We start from the raw sequence: 18,404 nt of genomic DNA, 5'->3' as shown, positions 1-18,404 counted from the left end.
CTAAAATAATAATAACAATTTGACACCAATTTAATGAGATGCATAATATTTTTCTACATGACAAAGCATAAATACTAAGTAACCACGTAAATGACTGCTCTCTAAATTTTTTAAATATAAGCAAATAAAACTTTTTAAATCACTTTTCTGTTCTAACTTTTTAAAGTCTTCAACATCTGTAGTCAGTGTTGACAACTCCCTGATAGTTCGCTTGGCCACACAGACACACTGAAAAACTCATGTGCTCTAGATTATAAGTCAAATTGTACTACCAACATTGAAGGAACTCTTCTCTATGAGTTCTTTTTTCACCTGACCTTAGGACGCAGTTTGCTCTTGAATTCCCTGCACCTGTACCCCAACACCAGAGCTAGCACCATTCTCTCAGACCCTTGCCCTGCTGTTGAAGTGGTACAGATGGTAGCCACTTACCTGTGCAGGAAAGCTGGATCAGAGCAGACTTGAGCCTCAGTGATGTGGGCTCCAACCTACTGCTGAGCTTGGATGAAGCCAGGACTACCTAAGCACAAACAATGCAGTCTTCAGCAGCTGAAGATGCTGACGAGGCTATGGAACCAAATTTACCAGCCCTGGGGAGAGGCTAAAAGAGGCATGACCTCTGTGTTAATGTGCTAGGGCTGCCATCACCAAATGCCAGAGACTGGGGGGGCTTAGACAACAGAAATTTATGTTTCATAGTTCTGGAGTCTGGGAGTCTAACATGCAGCTCCAGCAGGGTTTGGATTCTGGTGAGAGTTCTGTCCCTGGCTTACAGATAGCTGCCTTTCATTGCAGTCCCCACATGGTCTTTCCTCTGAGCACAGCTAAGAGAAAGAGGAAAAGAGAGAGAGAGAATAGCCATCAACTCTATTGGATTAGATCCACTTCCCTTTATGGTCTTGTTTAATTACCTCCTAAAGTCCCATCTCCAAATACAGTCATATTGAGGATTAGGGCTTCAACATAAAAATTTTGGGAAGACAGAATTCAGTCCTTGGCTGGCTTATATTTCAAGGAAAATACATTCCCCCTTTTGCTTTACTCTCCTGCACTACTGCCCATCCTTCTCTCCACACCATCCATGCTCTGTGTGCCTGAGACTCTGCTTAAAAACTGTACCTGGTCAATGTTATAAATCGGTATGAATGAGCTGAAATCTAATTCCTCCAGGTTTTACTAGGGAAGAAAAGAATACATCAGAAATTGGGGTATCTGAACTGAAATAGATACCTCTAAGTCATGAAAAATATAAAAAGATTAGGTTTTGAAGACAATTTTCTGTATTTCACGCCAAATTGCAGTACCCACCTGTTTTACACCTGCCATGGATAAACATTGAGACAGTGGAGCAACAATATCAAAATGATCTGGATTGGGGTGCCTGGGTGGTTCAGTTGGTTGAGTTGGTTGACTCTTAATTTAGGCTCAAATCATGATATCATGGGTCATAGGATCAAGTCTTGCATGGGGCTCTGGGATCAATGGGGAGTCTGCTTCTCTCCTTACCTTCTCCCTCTGCCTCTCTGCTCTCTCTAACATAAATAAATCTTTTTTTTTTTTTTTTTTTTTTTTTAAGGAGGGTCTGAATTGCTGGGTACTCCCATGGAGGGCAAGCAGCCTGGAGAGGAAATATCCTACCAGCAGCAACATTTTCATGAGCTTTACAGGTTAAACCACAGAAATTAGAAGTAAATTTTGTTACGAACCAAAAAAATTTCTAATTGTTTGCTATTACAAGTTAGCTTAGCCTATCCTGATTAATACAGGGACTAGAAGACTCAGTAGGATGATACATTTCTTTTTTTTTTTTTAATTTTTATTTATTTATGATAGTCACAGAGAGAGAGAGAGAGGCAGAGACACAGGCAGAGGGAGAAGCAGGCTCCATGCACCGGGAGCCCGACGTGGGATTCGATCCCGGGTCTCCAGGATCACGCCCTGGGCCAAAGGCAGGTGCCAAACCACTGCGCCACCCAGGGATCCGGATGATACATTTCTGATAAGAATGTAATAAGGGAAAAAATCTAATTTGGGAGAGACTATTTTATGTTTCAGTACAAAAATATCAGATTCCATGAAAAAGGAAGAGAAAAACCGTAAAGGAAAATGACATAATATATAAAGATAACAGGATGAGAAAAACCAGGGACATGTTGAGATAAGAAAGGATTCTAATAAAATTTAAATTAGATACTGAAATTAAAATTCAACATGCTCTCCCACAAAGTAGGGGGATAATGAACCAAGAGGCAAATAAATGAACAAAAAGAAAGAGAACATGGTAAATGTGAAAATCAAAGAATAGAGAATCAATGAACAGAATGAATAAACAGAGACATAACTGAAGAAAATGTGTCTCAGTCAAAACTTTTTAAAAAGTAAGTTCCCAAATCAAAAGAATTTGCCAATTGATGATGCATTTAGATAAATCTCAAAATATTCTAAGTAAAAGGATTTTTAAAGTACCATAGCATTGACCTGTTTCCAAACTGTGCTTTGGCTAGAAATGAGGAACCAAAATATTTACTGCTAAAAGGCCTGTAAATCTATCAGAAAGAGTCCTTTCATATGTATTTCTCCATCTTTCCTAGTAACTAATCAACACAACTGAACAGTTTTCACTCTAGAGTTCTTTCCTTTGGTCTGACTTGGCAGAGAATTGATGACAAGGTGGAACACCTGACCTATGCACTGACAGAAATGCAGTTCCTTCTCTGCCTCCTCACTTCTCCACCTCCCACTCTATTCCTAGCACTTCCTCCTTTCTACCTAGATGTCCTTCTTTTTTTAGTATAGGGTATCTGGCCTCAATTTTGTAATTACTTTATGGTGTATCATTATTTCTCATTGCATATCATTATTTTTTCATTGTAATCAATGGAATCATCCAGAAGACTTATCTCCCAGGAAATAGGAGAACTTTCCTGGGTGTTCAGCTTTCTTCTTGGGACAGTTTATCATTGTGTGATGTAATGTTGGGTCTCCTTATACATGGTTATTATGTGTGACCATCATTCTCCATCAGTTCTTCCTTTACCTAGGAAGGTATGGTTTCTATACTTTTCTGGACCTCTGGTTTATTCCCAGTGCTTTTCACCCATCTTTCATTATTTATAAGCTAGGAAAAATATCTGTACTGTATAGGGAAGTTTATGCATAAGAGATAAAACAGACGTATGATACATGTGGACAAAATTATGCAAATGGTAAAAAATTAAATGGGCCTCAGAGCTCTCATTGGCCATATGAAATGCTAGCTGGTAATAGAGCAATATATGTGAAACCACTGAGAGGAAAATGTCATGAGCCAAGACTCTTATGTTCAGCCAAATTACTCATGTGCAAAAAAGCAAATAGTCCCTGTCATATAACTTTTTAAGAAAAACTTTTTAATATAATTCATTTGACCAAAAAAATGTTCAAAAAATTAAGAACCTCCAAATAGAAATGTCATATAGGCTATAAGCTAGTTAAACAAAGTTTAGTCTCCATAACTTTTGTAAAAATGGTTAGTTATAAAGCAAAATGTAAATATAAAAATTTTTCCTGAGTAAAATATGTGGTACAAAATTTAATCTTAGGTTCAATACCCAGATTAGGTTAGCAAAGACCAGGCAATTGCTGGGGTAGAGACAGAATAACTGACCACACATTTTTTTCATTTTACACATGGGAACCCAAAAGATACCATTTTCTTGATTTTACATAATCAGAAAAATATAAGGGTGCACTGTTGTACTGTTTACTTATTTATTTTTGCTCATTAGTGATAAGATTTAAAAGACTGACTTATTGCATATTGAAACTTAGAACAGAAATGATAGGTAAAGGAATTTTTATTTGAAACTACATTCTTTGGGATCCCTGGGTGGCGCAGCGGTTTAGCGCCGGCTTTTGGCCCGGGGCGCGATCCTGGAGACCCCAGATCGAATCCCACGTCGGGCTCCCGGTGCATGGAGCCTGCTTCTCCCTCTGCCTGTGTCTCTGCCTCTCTCTCTCTCTCTCTCTGTGACTATCATAAATAAATAAAAATTAAAAAGAAAACTTTTAAAAGAAACTACATTCTTCTGACCTCTGGGTATTTCCCATCTCTCCCTCATCTTTTTGATGACCCCATCCCTATCTCAGAACTACTTCTTCCTCCTGAATCTTTCAGCTTCCATTATATACCCACAGAATCAGCTTCACTCTGTGCTTTTTTCTTCATCATTCACCTGGGAAAATAACTTTTCTGCCGACACAGCCCTTCCTCTCCCCTAAGCTTCTTGGTTGACAATCTTCCTCATATTGCATGTATTAACAGGTTGTCTACCTGTCCTTCTAGAATAAAAGGCACACAGCACCCAGCGAAATTGCCCATTTCTCCCAGGCACTTAATACAGAGCAGTAATAAGCAATACTCCACTCACCTGTTTCTGCACCTGTTTCCTATTTCTCCCAAGCTGCTCTGATCTTTCTCTAGCTCCTGATATAACATATCCTTAGAAGGGATCCTTCCAACAATTAACGCTCCCCATCCTACCTCCTCACACTAATAAAAGCAAAAAACAGAATAATGCTAACAGTGAACAACAACAGCCAAAGGAAACCCAAAGTAGCATGCTGGTCATATTTTCTATCTGGATTATAGTGTCTATTTGCCTAGACCATTATTTCTCCCAGGCCTAATGCCTAGAGGTATGTGCTAATTTGCCAAGCTGCTTTAATATTTAGTGAGGAGCCACAGCCGACCAATAATTTTTAATAGCCTGTCCTCTATTGATTTCAACCCACACATTAAAGAGCCTAATAAAAATTTTAAAAGGATAGGTGAAGGGACATAAGGACAACAGAAAGTTAATAGCCTTGTCCACCTTCATTTGAAGAGAACAAGAGGATTATTTCAACTTCTATGCAGTTTGTATATTAAGACAATTGCTGCTTGCAAACATCTTTCAGCAATGTTTTTTTTTTTTTTTTAAGATGAGCTTACATAATACATAAGTTCTTTAACTGACATGGTTGTATTCCTCAGCAAACTCTAAAATAAGTAATTTCTGATGAGGAATAGATGGGCTTGTTTTATAAATCTGAAACCCTTGTGGGCATAGCAATGAAATTTAAAATGAAAAATAATTCCCAACAAATGAATGACACTTTTGGTGTTGACTTCACCACCGTCACCACAGCCACCACTACCATCACCCCAACTATCTGATTCAACATGGGGCTGCAACAGGTAAAGCAAAAGCCTTAAAACTCAAGGAATGTATTTGCAGTTCTTGAAGCTCCAGGCCTGAGACTTCAAGACAAGGTCTATGCTCATCTCTGGTATTGACTTGGGAAAAAGTAACTGAGGTAGCCAATACTCATCATTTTGGAAAGAAAGGATTCACTCTGAAGCAGCCTTCTAATTTAGTACAGGAAACAAGTACCATATTTCTTTTGGATTATAGATAGGGAGTCTTCCTCTGAGATGGACATAGATTTAAGTCCTCCCTCAAGCAAGAAGCTCTCCATGAAATCCCCACAATCAAGGACAGGCCCTGTCCTTCAAAAACCATAAGCTTAAGCCTCAGGGATCAAGCAAAAGCCCTGAAGACAGTTGGCTCAAAGTTTAAATCAAAGTTCTTCTACAACTGCCACTGGGCAAGTTATTTAAAACCACTCTTTGTATTTTTTTCTTAACTAAAAAATAGATTTAATAGATTATATGAAAAAGTAAAGATAGTATATTAAGTCACTTTGGACATAGTAGAAACATTTTATTACATCATGTGCTATGTGCTAAATTAGTGCTTTACACAGAAAAGTCTCAATGATTTTAGAGGGAAGTAGTCACTACAGCTTGGGAAGGAAAAGGAAAGACTCATAAGTACAGTGACCATATCATTTCTCTGCCAAAATGGGACACGTTTGAATGACAAAGAGGGAGACAAGAGACATGAACTGTGCATGTTCCAGACCATCCGAGAGGTATGGTCAGCAGACATTTGATTTAAGTTTGAAGAGAGAATGGAAATGAAATGCCAGGAATACCGTGAGATGCAAAGGCTTCATGCCATGTAGGGTTTTTATGAACTGTAGCTAAAGAAGCCTGATCAGGGTGGCTCAGTTTGTTAAGTGTCCAGCTCTTGGTTTCCACTCACATCATGATCTCATGGTCATGAGATTGAGTCCCACATCAGGCTCCACAGTGGGTGTGGAGACTGCCTAAGAGTCTCACTCCCCTGCCCCTCCCCCACTCGCTCTCTCTTTCTTAAAAAAGAAAAAAAAAGAAGCCTGGTCAGTCCTTATTAAAGAATTCTTTTGAAAGCATAGTGTATGATAAGGATAGAGGTAGACAGAAGAAGGATTTAAGTGGCAAAATATTTTAAATGCTAAAATAACAACTTTGCTATTATCTCTTTGAACATAAAGAGCCATCGGAAGTATTGGTGGAGAATAGCAAAATGCAAAAATAGTATATTCAGGTCAATTTAGAAGAATGCCTAAAGCAAGAAATATTCGGAAGAAAATTTGAGAGAGTCATAACTAATTATGAAGAAATAAGAGGAAACTGAACAGGATTTCATGAGTTGAAAGCTATTTGATAGAAAGAAAAAGCCAACACTGGTGATAAAAACTGATGACACATTATGTGTCACATAATTTTTAGAAGTATCTCAACATGAAGAATAAAATACAGAAGAGATTTCATCCTTGCTAATTTGTATTCACTGAGAAGTTCTCAGCAGGTGATAGTATCATCTTAGATGAAGATGCTTTACAAGATGCATCCCTGGGACCTTGACTTTGTAATTTACATTGAACAACCATTGGAGAAGTAAGCTAATCCTGGACTTAGGCCTAAGAGTCCAGTTGGTCAAGTGATCTAAGACCATATATCAAGGCCATGAAAAGCTACATAAGAAAGAGAAAAGTCAAGCTTAATTATGGATATAAGTAGGGTAGGAAGGGCAAGATTCTATCTGGGAAATCAGATAATGGAAATGAGGGACCTAGACAAGGACTTTGGGAAAAAGATCTCTGGGCCAAGAGTGAAAAGATATGGGGATTTGCCAACCCAAAATATGCCATTTTGGCACAAGGATTATTTTGAACTGAAGGCAATTGAGAATTAATAGGAAAAGAATTCTCTGCTCTCCCCTTGTCTGCCTAAGTTCAGGGCATAAATTTCACTTTGAACAAAGTGCCTCCCTCTCCAACCCCCTGCTTCCTTTCCCCAACTCCCATTCCAGGTAGAGGGGAGCCATGCTTATCAATGAAGAGGGGGAGTTGACACCAAGAAAGTTTGCATATATGGACCTCATTAAAATAATTTTTATCTTCCATTAGTTTCTCCAATATATCTCCTAGTTATTCTCCACAACTTATTGTCTCATACGGCCCAAATCCTCCTTTTGTTAAAAGGGTGTGTAAGCATTTGAATCTAACCACTTCTTTGTGTTTCATTTCTTTTCTGTAACTCCTGTGCATGAAAAAATTATAAGAAGTATGTTCCTTTCCTCCTACTGATCCATCCTTTCTTACTTAATTTGCAGTCCCTAGGTACAGAACTAAGAGGGTAGAAAAAATTTTTCTTCCTCAACACTCATTTTAACCATGAGAAAATCAAGGAAATTCCTACTTACCTAACTGCAAATCTCTTGCCCTTTCCAATAAGATACACTGGAGTTCCATCCATATTATGCCTCCTGACACAGGTAGGAAATGGTTTCAAAGAATGGATGCCCTTGAAGTCACAGGAGACAAAAGGCTCACCTGGCTGGGTGGGAGGAAAGTAAGTGGAGAACAAGGCAGTTTCTGACTCTGGCAGGATTATTCTAAAGCAATTTCTGCATAATTTCTCTATATGTAAAATCCCTGAAGGCCAACAAATGAGTGGAGACTGAAGTAACTTGATCTACTAATTCTTTTTTTTTTTTTAATTATCTTTATTGTGCCCTTTCTCTGAGCTAGTATATTGGATATAGCTAGTGCTATATATAGGAAAAAAGCCAGAAATATCACAACTTCAACTCTTGGATCAGCTGGATACAAAGTAATATTGAATGAAAGAGTCACAATGAAATATGTTAAAATGGTGTCCTGTCCTACTCTTCTCCCCTTGCAAAAAATAAATTAATTAATTAATTAATTAAACTGAAGGAATTGATGACTAGTGACAGTCTCTACAGAACACTGTGGAAATCAATTAAACAGAATCTTAAAAATGCCTCAGGGTGTAATTGATAACATGATGAGACAAGAAAAAAATCACAAGTATGAAGTTAAATCCAAAAATTCTTACTTAGAGAAAATGCAGAGGCTTCTTGTATCCCACAGGACCAATCTGGAAAACTATCAGTGTTTGGAGAGGTGAGAATCAGAGAATAATTGTTGTTGTTTGTTTATTCTTGACAGTTTTAAAGGACAATTTCTGTTGGGGGGAAAATTTCTGTTTCCTACTTAGAAGTTCCTTCTAGGGCAACCCAGGTGGCTCAGCAGTTTAGCACCCGCCTTTGGCCCAGGGCGTGATCCTGAGTCCTGGGATCGAGTCCCACGTCGGGATCCCTGTATGGAGCCTGCTTCTCCTTCTGCCTGTGTCTCTGCCTCTCTCTCTCTCTCTCTCTCTCTCTCTCTCTCTCTGTTACTCATGAATAAATGAATAAAATCATTAAAAAAAAAAAAAGTTCCTTCTAAACCCAAGACTGTTCCAGGAAAACTTTTTAAGGCTCTTTCTTGAACTTTGGAAATGGATTTTGCATAAACATATAATCTATTTACTTAATTGCTTCAGTAGATTATCATTCCTCAAATTCAGAGGTTTAAAAACATCACTGATATGAAACACGATCAGAAAAGGAAAAAAAAAAAAATCAATGTTACAAAGGTTAGGTGCCAGACCAGTGAATGAAAGGCCAGGATTTTGTCCATGGTGGTCTCTCAATTAGATAACTGCCATTTTCAGTATTGAAACCTATTCATTGTTGATGTGATTTTCATAAAACATTAAAATGGTTCAAATATTTTCTTGAATTACAGCCCAGTCAATTTAGGCACTTAGATCTGGCTAAGCACTGGTTGCTAGATTTTCTTAGTGTGTTATCCACTAAGCCACACACAACGCTAAGAAAATCTTAATTCCTATTAAAATGTATAAAGTTGGTCAAAATAATTTGTTTTTTGCAGAACACAATTGTCTGTTGTTTCATTTCAATATTAAAGGTTCAATGATCTCTAATGATCTCTATCATGAGAATTAAAATATTAATGCATTTGGTACTAACACCATACAGTACTTCAGCTCTTAAATAATTTTTTGAATCATGAGGCTATTTCAGGGAAAATAACTCAGGAAGATCAGATACCTGGAATGTATTGCTCTAAAATTAAGGTAAAATTATTGTACCCTATTAAAATTTGTAATCTTTTGTTAATGAAGTTTAGAAAGACAGCACATTTATCGCAGGGAAGCCAGGGGAAAGGAAGTAGTAATTATCAGAATATATGCACCAAATCATTATTCTACCTCATTCCTTATGCATTTAAACTGTCTCTCTCCACTACACAAGTCTTTTGTAATAAAAGCAGAAGATTTTGATAGCCTACTTAGTGTAGATTTAGATGCAATCCACAGCTAGTTTTAAAAGAAGAAAAATCTTAAATTTTATTACCAGAGTTCCCAGATTAATTAATGGCAGAATGGTTAAATTTCCAGATACATGTTGGTCTTGTTAACACATAATTGATTCCAACTCCTCAAAGACAGTTCCTCCTTTTTATGCCAGACATCTAGGTTGTAAAATAAGGTAAGGTCCGTGAGGAATACAGCATAGCAAGACAGGTCAATGCAGGCTTTGTTCATTGACAGCTTTCTAAAGTTATTATTAATCATAATAATACCAACAAATGTTTGAGTGCCTACTATGTGCCAAGCATTTTATAAGATTCTCTTCTGTAAACTTGACAGCAACTCTATGTGTTCTGAATTAATATTTTCCTTATTACATGAATAAAAATTTTGTGACCCAAAGAAATTAAGTAACTCGTTCAAAGTAATTCACCTGGTAAATGGCATACCTTGGATTTGAATCAAAAGAGATGATACTCGAGTCTGTGGTTTATCACTGAGCAAAGCTGTAGTCATCAAATCATCTGATAAATTTCTTTGCAAAGTCAGACAACTTTTTAAATTGGGCAAGCTATTTCACTAACATTTTTATTTCATTACTACCTAAAAATGACGAACCTACCAGCAAAACTAGGCAAAAGCTTATCAGCTTCTCCACTTTTAGAAGTATGAGACTCTCAAAATATGTCTATATATTTAAAGTCTGTATCACTTCTTTATCATGCCTGTAGCAGTTTTATGATCAGATGAGAAAAAATGTCCCATCTCTCCCCTCTGGCTGGCTGGCCAATCCATAGTGCCCTCCTGCAGTAATATCCCTATCTGGAAAAGCACAAAGCCCCAAAGACATTTCAAAGACCACTTCTGTGAAGCTTTCCTTAGCTGTCGCAAACAAAATGAGGCAGTTCTGCCTCTATGCTCTCTTAACACTCGGTTTTTACCTCCATCAGAGCACAAACCACAGAGCATTCTAAATGATCTGCAGTGAATCATCTTCGATGCTAGACCACACTCCAGGACTGTCTCTCAGGTTTCAGTGAAACTGTTGGTGAACATAGTAAATCTATTTCTCAGTCTTCCATTTTCCTAAAGCATGTCGGAATCATGGATTATTATTGCAATATTCTCCTCAAGAGTCTGCCCAAATTATTATTCTAAAAAATAAACAAACAAAATCAGTGTTTTTAGCTTTGTAAATGGGAAAACCAAAGAATAGCCCAAACAATTGATCATGAAGTCATAAATTGTCTGAAGCCTCTGCTTTAGGAAAGACTCTTGAATAATAGAGAATTCGCAAGACTGTATGTGTTCCATTTTGTACTACTCTTTACCACAAACGTTCCAAAGAACTTAAATGATTGAGAAAATGTAAAATTAATATTTAGTCTTTTGGAAACTAATTTTGTGAATAATTTCATTTTAATAACCTAAAACAAAAAAATAACCTAACACTATGGTTATGAATGAGTATCCACTTTAGAAATTAATGGTTTAGTTGCTGAAACAAAAAAGTGATTAACTTTATATCATCAATTAAACTGTTACAATCAATGTAACTCTATATCATCACTTTCATGCAAAATAAACAATGAATATCTTGAAAACTGTAAATTACATACATCCTGTAGACCCTAAAATAAAAGGGAAATTAAAGACTACTTAGCAAAAGCAAACTCGGTTTTCCCTTAAAGAAAAAACATAAAGAACTTTTAAAAAGATGAAATATTCACATTCGTGCTCCTTCCTAATAATTCCTATGAATCATTCAGTCTTATTGAAATATACCATTACTACTTAATTAATAGAACATTCTCACATATATATGTGTGTGCATTGATTTTTAATTTTTGTTGCATCAATGTAACCAGAGCTTCAAACTTTGTTATATTAAAAGCAAATTATTGAGATTTTAGCCAGCTCCTACTCTGCCTGGAGCCATGAAATAAAAAGTGGAGGCAGACAAGATGTAGATATTCCAAACATGGAAGAATCACTGTAGCACAAAATAGTCAGAAAATTCCAGAAATTTGAACCTAATTTAATGATGTTCTCAGAGAGATCCTGAGGATGCAAGATGGCTATTTCCTACCTAAACAATAATCCCAAGCTGGATGAACATTCAGCTACCACAGTTGCTGAAAGCACTTCAGAAGAGAGTTCACTTTTGCCCCTATAATGATGTCTTTGTTGGGTTTGTATGTTCTTGTGTAGACACATGCATAGTACAAGTGTAAGTGCTTAAGTATGTTCCATAGGTAAGGAAAGAAGGAAAAATATGCAAGCAAGTTTATGAACATAATGGCAATGTATGGTTGGTAGCTGAAGCAGATAGACAATAGGTGATTAGCAGAAGACAGGGAAGCAGGCTGAAATGACTGAGTGCCTTACTAAGGACCTCCATTTTGTCTCCTGTAATACCCAGGGTCATATTTCTTATCAACTCAAATAAGTCCTTTTTTCAACACCAGAAGCAATGGTATTTGCCATAGGCAGAAAAAAAGTGAACCCCTAAAGTGTCCTAATTCCCAGAACCTGTAAGTGTCACTGTACATGGCAAAACAGACTTTGCAGATGTACTTAAGTAAGATCTTAAGGTAGAGAAATTACCTTGGATTAACTGGGTGAGCCCAGTGTAATCACAAGGGAAACTGGAGGGGTAGAAATAGAGAAGGAGATGTGATGATGGAAGCACAGGTAGAATAGATGTGGCCATGAGCCAAGGAATATGGGCTACCTCTTAAAGCTAAGAAAGGCAAGGAATGGACCCTGCCACAAAGCCTCTAGAAGGAACAAGGTTCTGCCAAAACCTTGATGCTAGTCCTGTAAGTCCTATTTCAGAATTCTGGCACCCAGAAAAGTCCAATAAGAAATCTCTGTTGTTTTAAGTCACTAAGTTTGTGACAATTTGTGACAGCAGCCATTGAAAACAAATCTAGGTTCTTTGTTGATTTTTGTTGTGGTTTACATTGTTCTCTTCAAGATAAATATGCATTTTCTTCCTATATTGAGTGCTCCTTGTTATGCCCTATTTTTGTACCATAATGTAGAAAGTACTTATAAATCAGTGTCAGTATATGCTCTTACACATCAGGGTGTTTCCTTCAACTTAAAAGGCAAGAAATATTAAAAAGTCCTGAAAGGTCATTCAAAAGTGCTATATGCTAACTCCTATGTGTTTGCAATATATCCTTTATCTCAGCTCAACCCTTGTCCTCCTCCACATTGCAAAAGATTAGGCACAGAATCCAGATTGTGACAGACACAATGTGGGCCAGTGTAAATAGGGTGGCATAATAACTCTGGAAAGGACTGGGGTTGTGCAAGATTATGTGGCAGAGTACCAAAACAAAACAAAACAAAACAAAACCCAAGAGATACCAAAAGATTTCCATCAGCCAATCAGGAAGAGCCAGTCAGGAAGCTATCACAAAGTCCTGCTCCCTAAGCAGCAGAAAATGCAATGATAATGAAATAGAAAACTAAATTAAGTTCAACATGTCCTTTAGGAGACTAACAGAACAACCAGTGCACCAACGTGATCTGCAGCCTAGTGAGTTTTGTTCCAATGGGAAATCAAGTTAGCTGATCTATCTTGGAACACTACCACAACTTCGTAGACCAGTGGACTACTCTATGCAGGTGAGTCCTCTCAAGCTTTCAAAGATTGCTTTCTAGATCTTCAGTGACCCCGATAAGAGCAGGTGAATTTGGGAGTCCTTGAGGGTACCAATAGTTTGGGTAAGGACTTGTCCCTCAGAACAAGTGCTTTTCTTCATTTTGTGTTTCTCTTCATCTTGGACCCAGCCCCATCAGCCTATCCACCCATTAGCAGATCAGTAGCTCTGATAGTAAAATCTACACCAGAGAATTAATGTTAATATTCCTTATCCATGTGCTCTTCCAGCAATGTGCCAGGGATTATTCTTAGCATGATTGTCATTGGTGATAGTCCCCATGGGGAATTGGGACAGTAGAAAAGGTAAATCAATGATTTAAAAGGTCAACTAGAATTCTGGTACCTACCAGATGAATAAAGTTTTTCCTGTCCCTTCTCCCAAAAGAGGTCTTCCCATTGAGACTTAGTTCTAACTCTAGGGAAAAAGAAGTGATCCTGTTACAGGTTGGAAAGATACCTCCTGACAGTCAGTTATAGTGCCTGTGTCTCAGAAGGTAGAACAACAGGGCCAGAGGATATACTGGAATGGCTGTGTGGCATATAGCTTCAGGTGGAGAACATATCTTGTGTAGTTTATAGTCAATTATATTCCTTGAGGTGGCTGAGTCTATTACAGGGATCTCTCAATTACTTGAACAGCTGAAAGTTATCTGTTATAGGTCCTTTTATGTGTCAGGTATTCTGTTCATATTGGAGATACAGATATGATTAGGACACAGCCCTCCACAGACAAGGATAAGGAGAGTTACAATGTTCTAAGTCTGAACCTTAGCTCCATCTCTGAGGAGGTGTGAGACTTTGAGCAACTTCTAGTGTTTCATTCTCATTTATAAAGTGAAATATTAAAATCCTTATCATCTGATTAGGGTAGTTGGATATTGCTTCTATTGAATAGCTTAGAATTTAGTGGAGAGATAAATGGACACACAGATGCCTAAATGCTACGAGAGAGGTATTTGCATGTATGTGGAAGCACAGGGGACTTAGCTGGAGGGGAACGTGATAAAGAATTTGTAGGAACTGGTGGAAGGGCTTGCAATCAAAACAACACCCTGATGTATGAGATTTAGGGACAAAGGCTCCTCTATGCTCATTTAGCCAGACCAGTCCTAATAGAGCATCCTATACAACCTAAAGGTACAGGCTGACTTTCCATTGTGCTCTTTCTTGTTGGAGAGTAAATTGGAACTAGTAAAATAGAATACTTATTTATTTATTCATTGATTCATTTAGCTATTATTTGTACAGAGAAGTAACAAACTTCAGTCAGTCTGAGGATTTCATTGAAATGCCAACGCTAAGGCAGGAGTTCAGCTGCCCCTTATTCTGGGCATTGATTGAGCTCAATTGAATTGATTAGCATAGATTCCTTTCTCTTTTCTCCACATAAACCTGCTAGTGTAGATTCAATGTTAATCAAAATATACTTCAAACAATGAAATTGGACCAACTTAAATTAAGTAGAGAAATTAAGAAATAATTTCTATAATTATAATAAAATTGCAATCTATTTAAGAAATTTAAATTGCATTGGGATTCCCTAACTGGATGCCCCTTGTTGGCCATTTTATTAGATGGCATAATTCAATCTATATTAGTAGATCTCCATATATCAGATGAGAAGCTTAATAGCAGATCAGTTTATATGTATTCATGGAGCAGCATTCTCTACTAAAGTGTCTTAGTCTCTTGTACAATTTGAGTCATATTTAGGGTGTATGATTTATTGGAACAAGTAATTTTTTATGGTCTTTTATAATCCTAAATCCTTATATCCATGCAACAATTGCACCGAGGGTCAGTTTCTCCCCTCTACCCAATCCTATTTTTCTCACTTCTTTACAGTGTATCTCCCAAGAGCACTACACACTATACACTCTGCAAGCAACTTTACGTCTCAGTCTGTTTCCGGTAACCCAATCTAGCATGTGATTGTCAGTCAAAATGGCCCCTTTGAGAAGCTTTACACAAATTTTAATCATTTTCTCCTTGCTCAGAAGCTATTGAGGATTCCAATTGAGCATCTGTTTTTAGGACCAGAAGCACAGATATCTACCCCAAAGTGCCAAATATTTACCATCTGGGGATACGTATGTATATTTTTTGGAAATGGCCATAAGTTATTCTAAGCTGAATCCAAAAAATGAGTTTTATAATTAAGTTATAGTCTACTATTTAGGATACAAAATTAAGTGCAGCTAAATGTGCCTAAATGGTGATCAAATTGGTTTGAAAACAGTATCTAAAAAGATGCTAAAAAAGTTTTTAGCAAGAGCAACATCAGTGAAATAGATATGTAGGCTCCCAGGAGAATTACTCAGAATGATAACTTTCATATCCATGTGTAGCTTCTGTTATTATTATTAAAAATACCAGTTCCATCATTTTATGGTTATGATGAAGTTGCAGCCATAAAACACAAGTTAGAGTCTATTTTTCCCCTCTATAATCCATACTTTAAGGCCTAAAGAGTCCCAAGGAAAAATGGGACTTTAGGACCTAAGTGGGAGGTTCTAAAGAAATGAGGAAGTTTAAGGAGCATTTGGTACATTTTCCAATGCAAGGATTTGAGCATTTTTATAGGTTAATGGCAGGTATTGTGTCTTATCCATTTTCCATCCCAAGCTCCTGTCCCAGTGCCTGATACATAGCAAACTTGTGCGAGTAACTAAATTATTCAATTACAAGGGAAATGCTAGAAACAAGTAGGCTTTCTGGGCCCCAGCTGGTAAAAACTATCAGAAATGATAAATAAAATATTATAATAATGGTATTATTTCTTATATTTGTGTAGCTTATTTTGTATATCTATGTAGCATCTCCTATATTCCCCCCTCAACTTCGTATTCCCTTTAGTTATTAGCTGAACCCTAAAAGTTTAAAGGAACTATATGCTTATTTGCATGATATGAGGGGCTGACTCTTCAGTAAGTCTTAGTAGTAGAAGAATCCAAAAAATAAAGTAGGTAGAGGTTATTGCAAAGATGAAAGAAAGGATGAGTTCTCCCTAAGGTCTAGGAGTGAAAGAAGGGAAACATAAGGAGACACCTCAGCCTGAAAACAGGCTCCAGGCTTCTCAAAGCAGAAAATTCTCATGGCTCACCAAACAGGAATCACTGATGTAGCTATAACCAATGGCATATGGTTAAGTGTCAAAAAGGATAGAGCTGACCATTTGTGCTGTGCAAAGCAGGAAGACCAGAGGTCAATATACACTGGAAAAATCTTCAGGAGAAAAAAAGAGAAAGAGCTGTGATTGGAACGAAAAACCATCAGATCAAAAAGGACTGTTCAGGAAGTGCTGGAGGGAGAAGGCAATCCCACAGTAAATGAAGGTTTAGAGGCAGAAATGGTCCTGACATCCATGGCTACCCTGTGGCTGACCCATTGCAATCACATCCTATTCATAAATCATTGATAGAAAGTATGTGGGCCAGACCTGGACCAGGCACCGGGAAAGCTACAGATGTGTATAGATGAACATTCCCTCCAGAGTTTCCACAGCAGAGCCACAGAAAGAAAACCAACACTCATGAAACCATTAACCCTAAATATTGTAATTATCTGGGAACAGAAATTCAGAAAAGTAAGACACAAATCTGAGAAAGTTTCATGAAGAAAGACTTCGAGCTAAACTTTGAGAGGTGGCCAGAATTTTGATAGGTAGCTCTGAGCAGAAGGAAGAGCATCAGGGGCATCAAAAATAAGCATGATTTTTGTTCTGTAGGACAAAAAAGGCACACTGGATCCTATGAGAAAGTAAGACTGAATATATAAATATTGAGGCCAAACTGAGACAGTCAGGGATCTTGGGAACAAGCCCCTGCATACCCAGGACATTTCCTGGTGGCTGTTAGCACTTTTCTTGCAGAACGACCTGTTGGCTGCTACTGCTTTTTCTTACAGAGCAAAGCACCAGCCAAGATGCAAGGCTAGACTCTTTGAACTAGTCTAAGACAAGATGTCCACCAAATTTGACTTTTACTGACTTTCCCTCATTATTTAAATACATGCCCAGAAGTGGAGACTTAACATGCAAATGAAACATATAGGACATATGAAGCAGCATGTTGTGTAAACTGTAGCTGTGCACCTAACTTCTGGTATGTCCCTGCTCCTACATGCTTAAACGTGGCTCCTTTCCCACCTGGGCTCCTTTAAAACTTTCACTGGCTGTTGTTCGGGGAGTCAGTCTGATACCTTTGTGATGACTGTGTGTCCATCCAGCTGTAGGTGTTGCCTCAGTAAGTCTTGCCTGTGCTTTTAAATATTGGGTCTAGCTTCATTTCTACTGTTGCTGGGTCCACGGACCTGAGTCTGATAACAAATGACAGGACTTCAAGAGAACAAGAGAACTTGGATTTGAGGTAGATGATGAGGAAGCACATCATGGAGGGGAGGCAGCTGGGAGACATTAAAGACAAAGCCACCCACCTGCAGGCAGCTGTGACTGCCCAAATCAAAATTGATGAAGACCTCAACTAGGCAGCATAAATGGGAATAGGAAAAGGGAGATTCTAACAAAACATTTCAGAAAGCCCAACAAGATGACAAGAGGGTGGAAACAGAGATGAATCCAAAGTGATGTTGCTCACAGAAACTAGATTATTGGGAAGGGAACTCAGTCTAGGAAATATACAAGAAGTTTGGTTTAAAATATATTAAATCTTGGGATCCCTGGGTGGCGCAGCGGTTTGGCGCCTGCCTTTGGCCCAGGGCGCGGTCCTGGAGACCCGGGATCGAATCCCACGTCGGGCTCCTGGTGCATGGAGCCTGCTTCTCCCTCTGCCTGTGTCTCTGTCTCTCTCTCTCTCTCACTGTGTGTCTATCATAAATAAATAAAAGTTTAAAAAAAAAAAAAAAATAAAAAAAAAATAAAATATATTAAATCTGGCAAGGGCACAGGCTATGGAGTCTGAAGGTCTTGCCTGCTTATTCCGAGGCTCAGTCACTTGACGGCCTCATGGAGATCTGCCTTCAGCACATTTTTCACCATAACTCAACTAGTCTGGTCTGCCATTCAGCTGCTCTTCCAGAATTACTGGAGCCGGGAACCAAGCTGGCAAGATAGACTTTCCCTCACTGTGGATAATGGAGAATTTTACCAAGGTTTAAGCATGATTATTTTGTTGT

General features: G+C 37.9%; 2 long non-coding RNA genes across 4 annotated transcripts in view; one reads left to right on the top strand and one right to left on the bottom strand.

Moving 5' to 3' along the window:
- Positions 1–18,404, bottom strand: part of LOC140616401 (uncharacterized) — an 85,601-nt gene that overhangs the window by 26,002 nt on the left and 41,195 nt on the right. For 2 of the 3 annotated variants that reach the window (XR_012016894.1, XR_012016896.1), the window contains 2 exons: positions 9,639–9,756; positions 7,614–7,747 (listed from right to left, as the gene is read on the bottom strand). The exons of the other annotated variant lie outside the window; for it this stretch is intronic. This is a non-coding gene — a long non-coding RNA (uncharacterized lncRNA). Of the gene's footprint in view, positions 1–7,613; positions 7,748–9,638; positions 9,757–18,404 lie in introns of those variants that run through there. 3 annotated transcript variants of the gene reach the window in all.
- Positions 13,043–18,404, top strand: part of LOC140616402 (uncharacterized) — a 46,204-nt gene continuing 40,842 nt past the window's right edge. The window contains exon 1 of the long non-coding RNA XR_012016897.1: positions 13,043–13,234. This is a non-coding gene — a long non-coding RNA (uncharacterized lncRNA). The remainder of the gene's footprint in view (positions 13,235–18,404) is intronic.

This window comes from Canis lupus, chromosome 24 (assembly GCF_048164855.1).
Source record: "Canis lupus baileyi chromosome 24, mCanLup2.hap1, whole genome shotgun sequence".
NCBI classification, from domain to species: domain Eukaryota; kingdom Metazoa; phylum Chordata; class Mammalia; order Carnivora; family Canidae; genus Canis; species Canis lupus.
The sequence above is the reverse complement of the archived record's forward strand: the minus strand, read 5'-3'. Positions and strand labels throughout refer to the sequence as shown.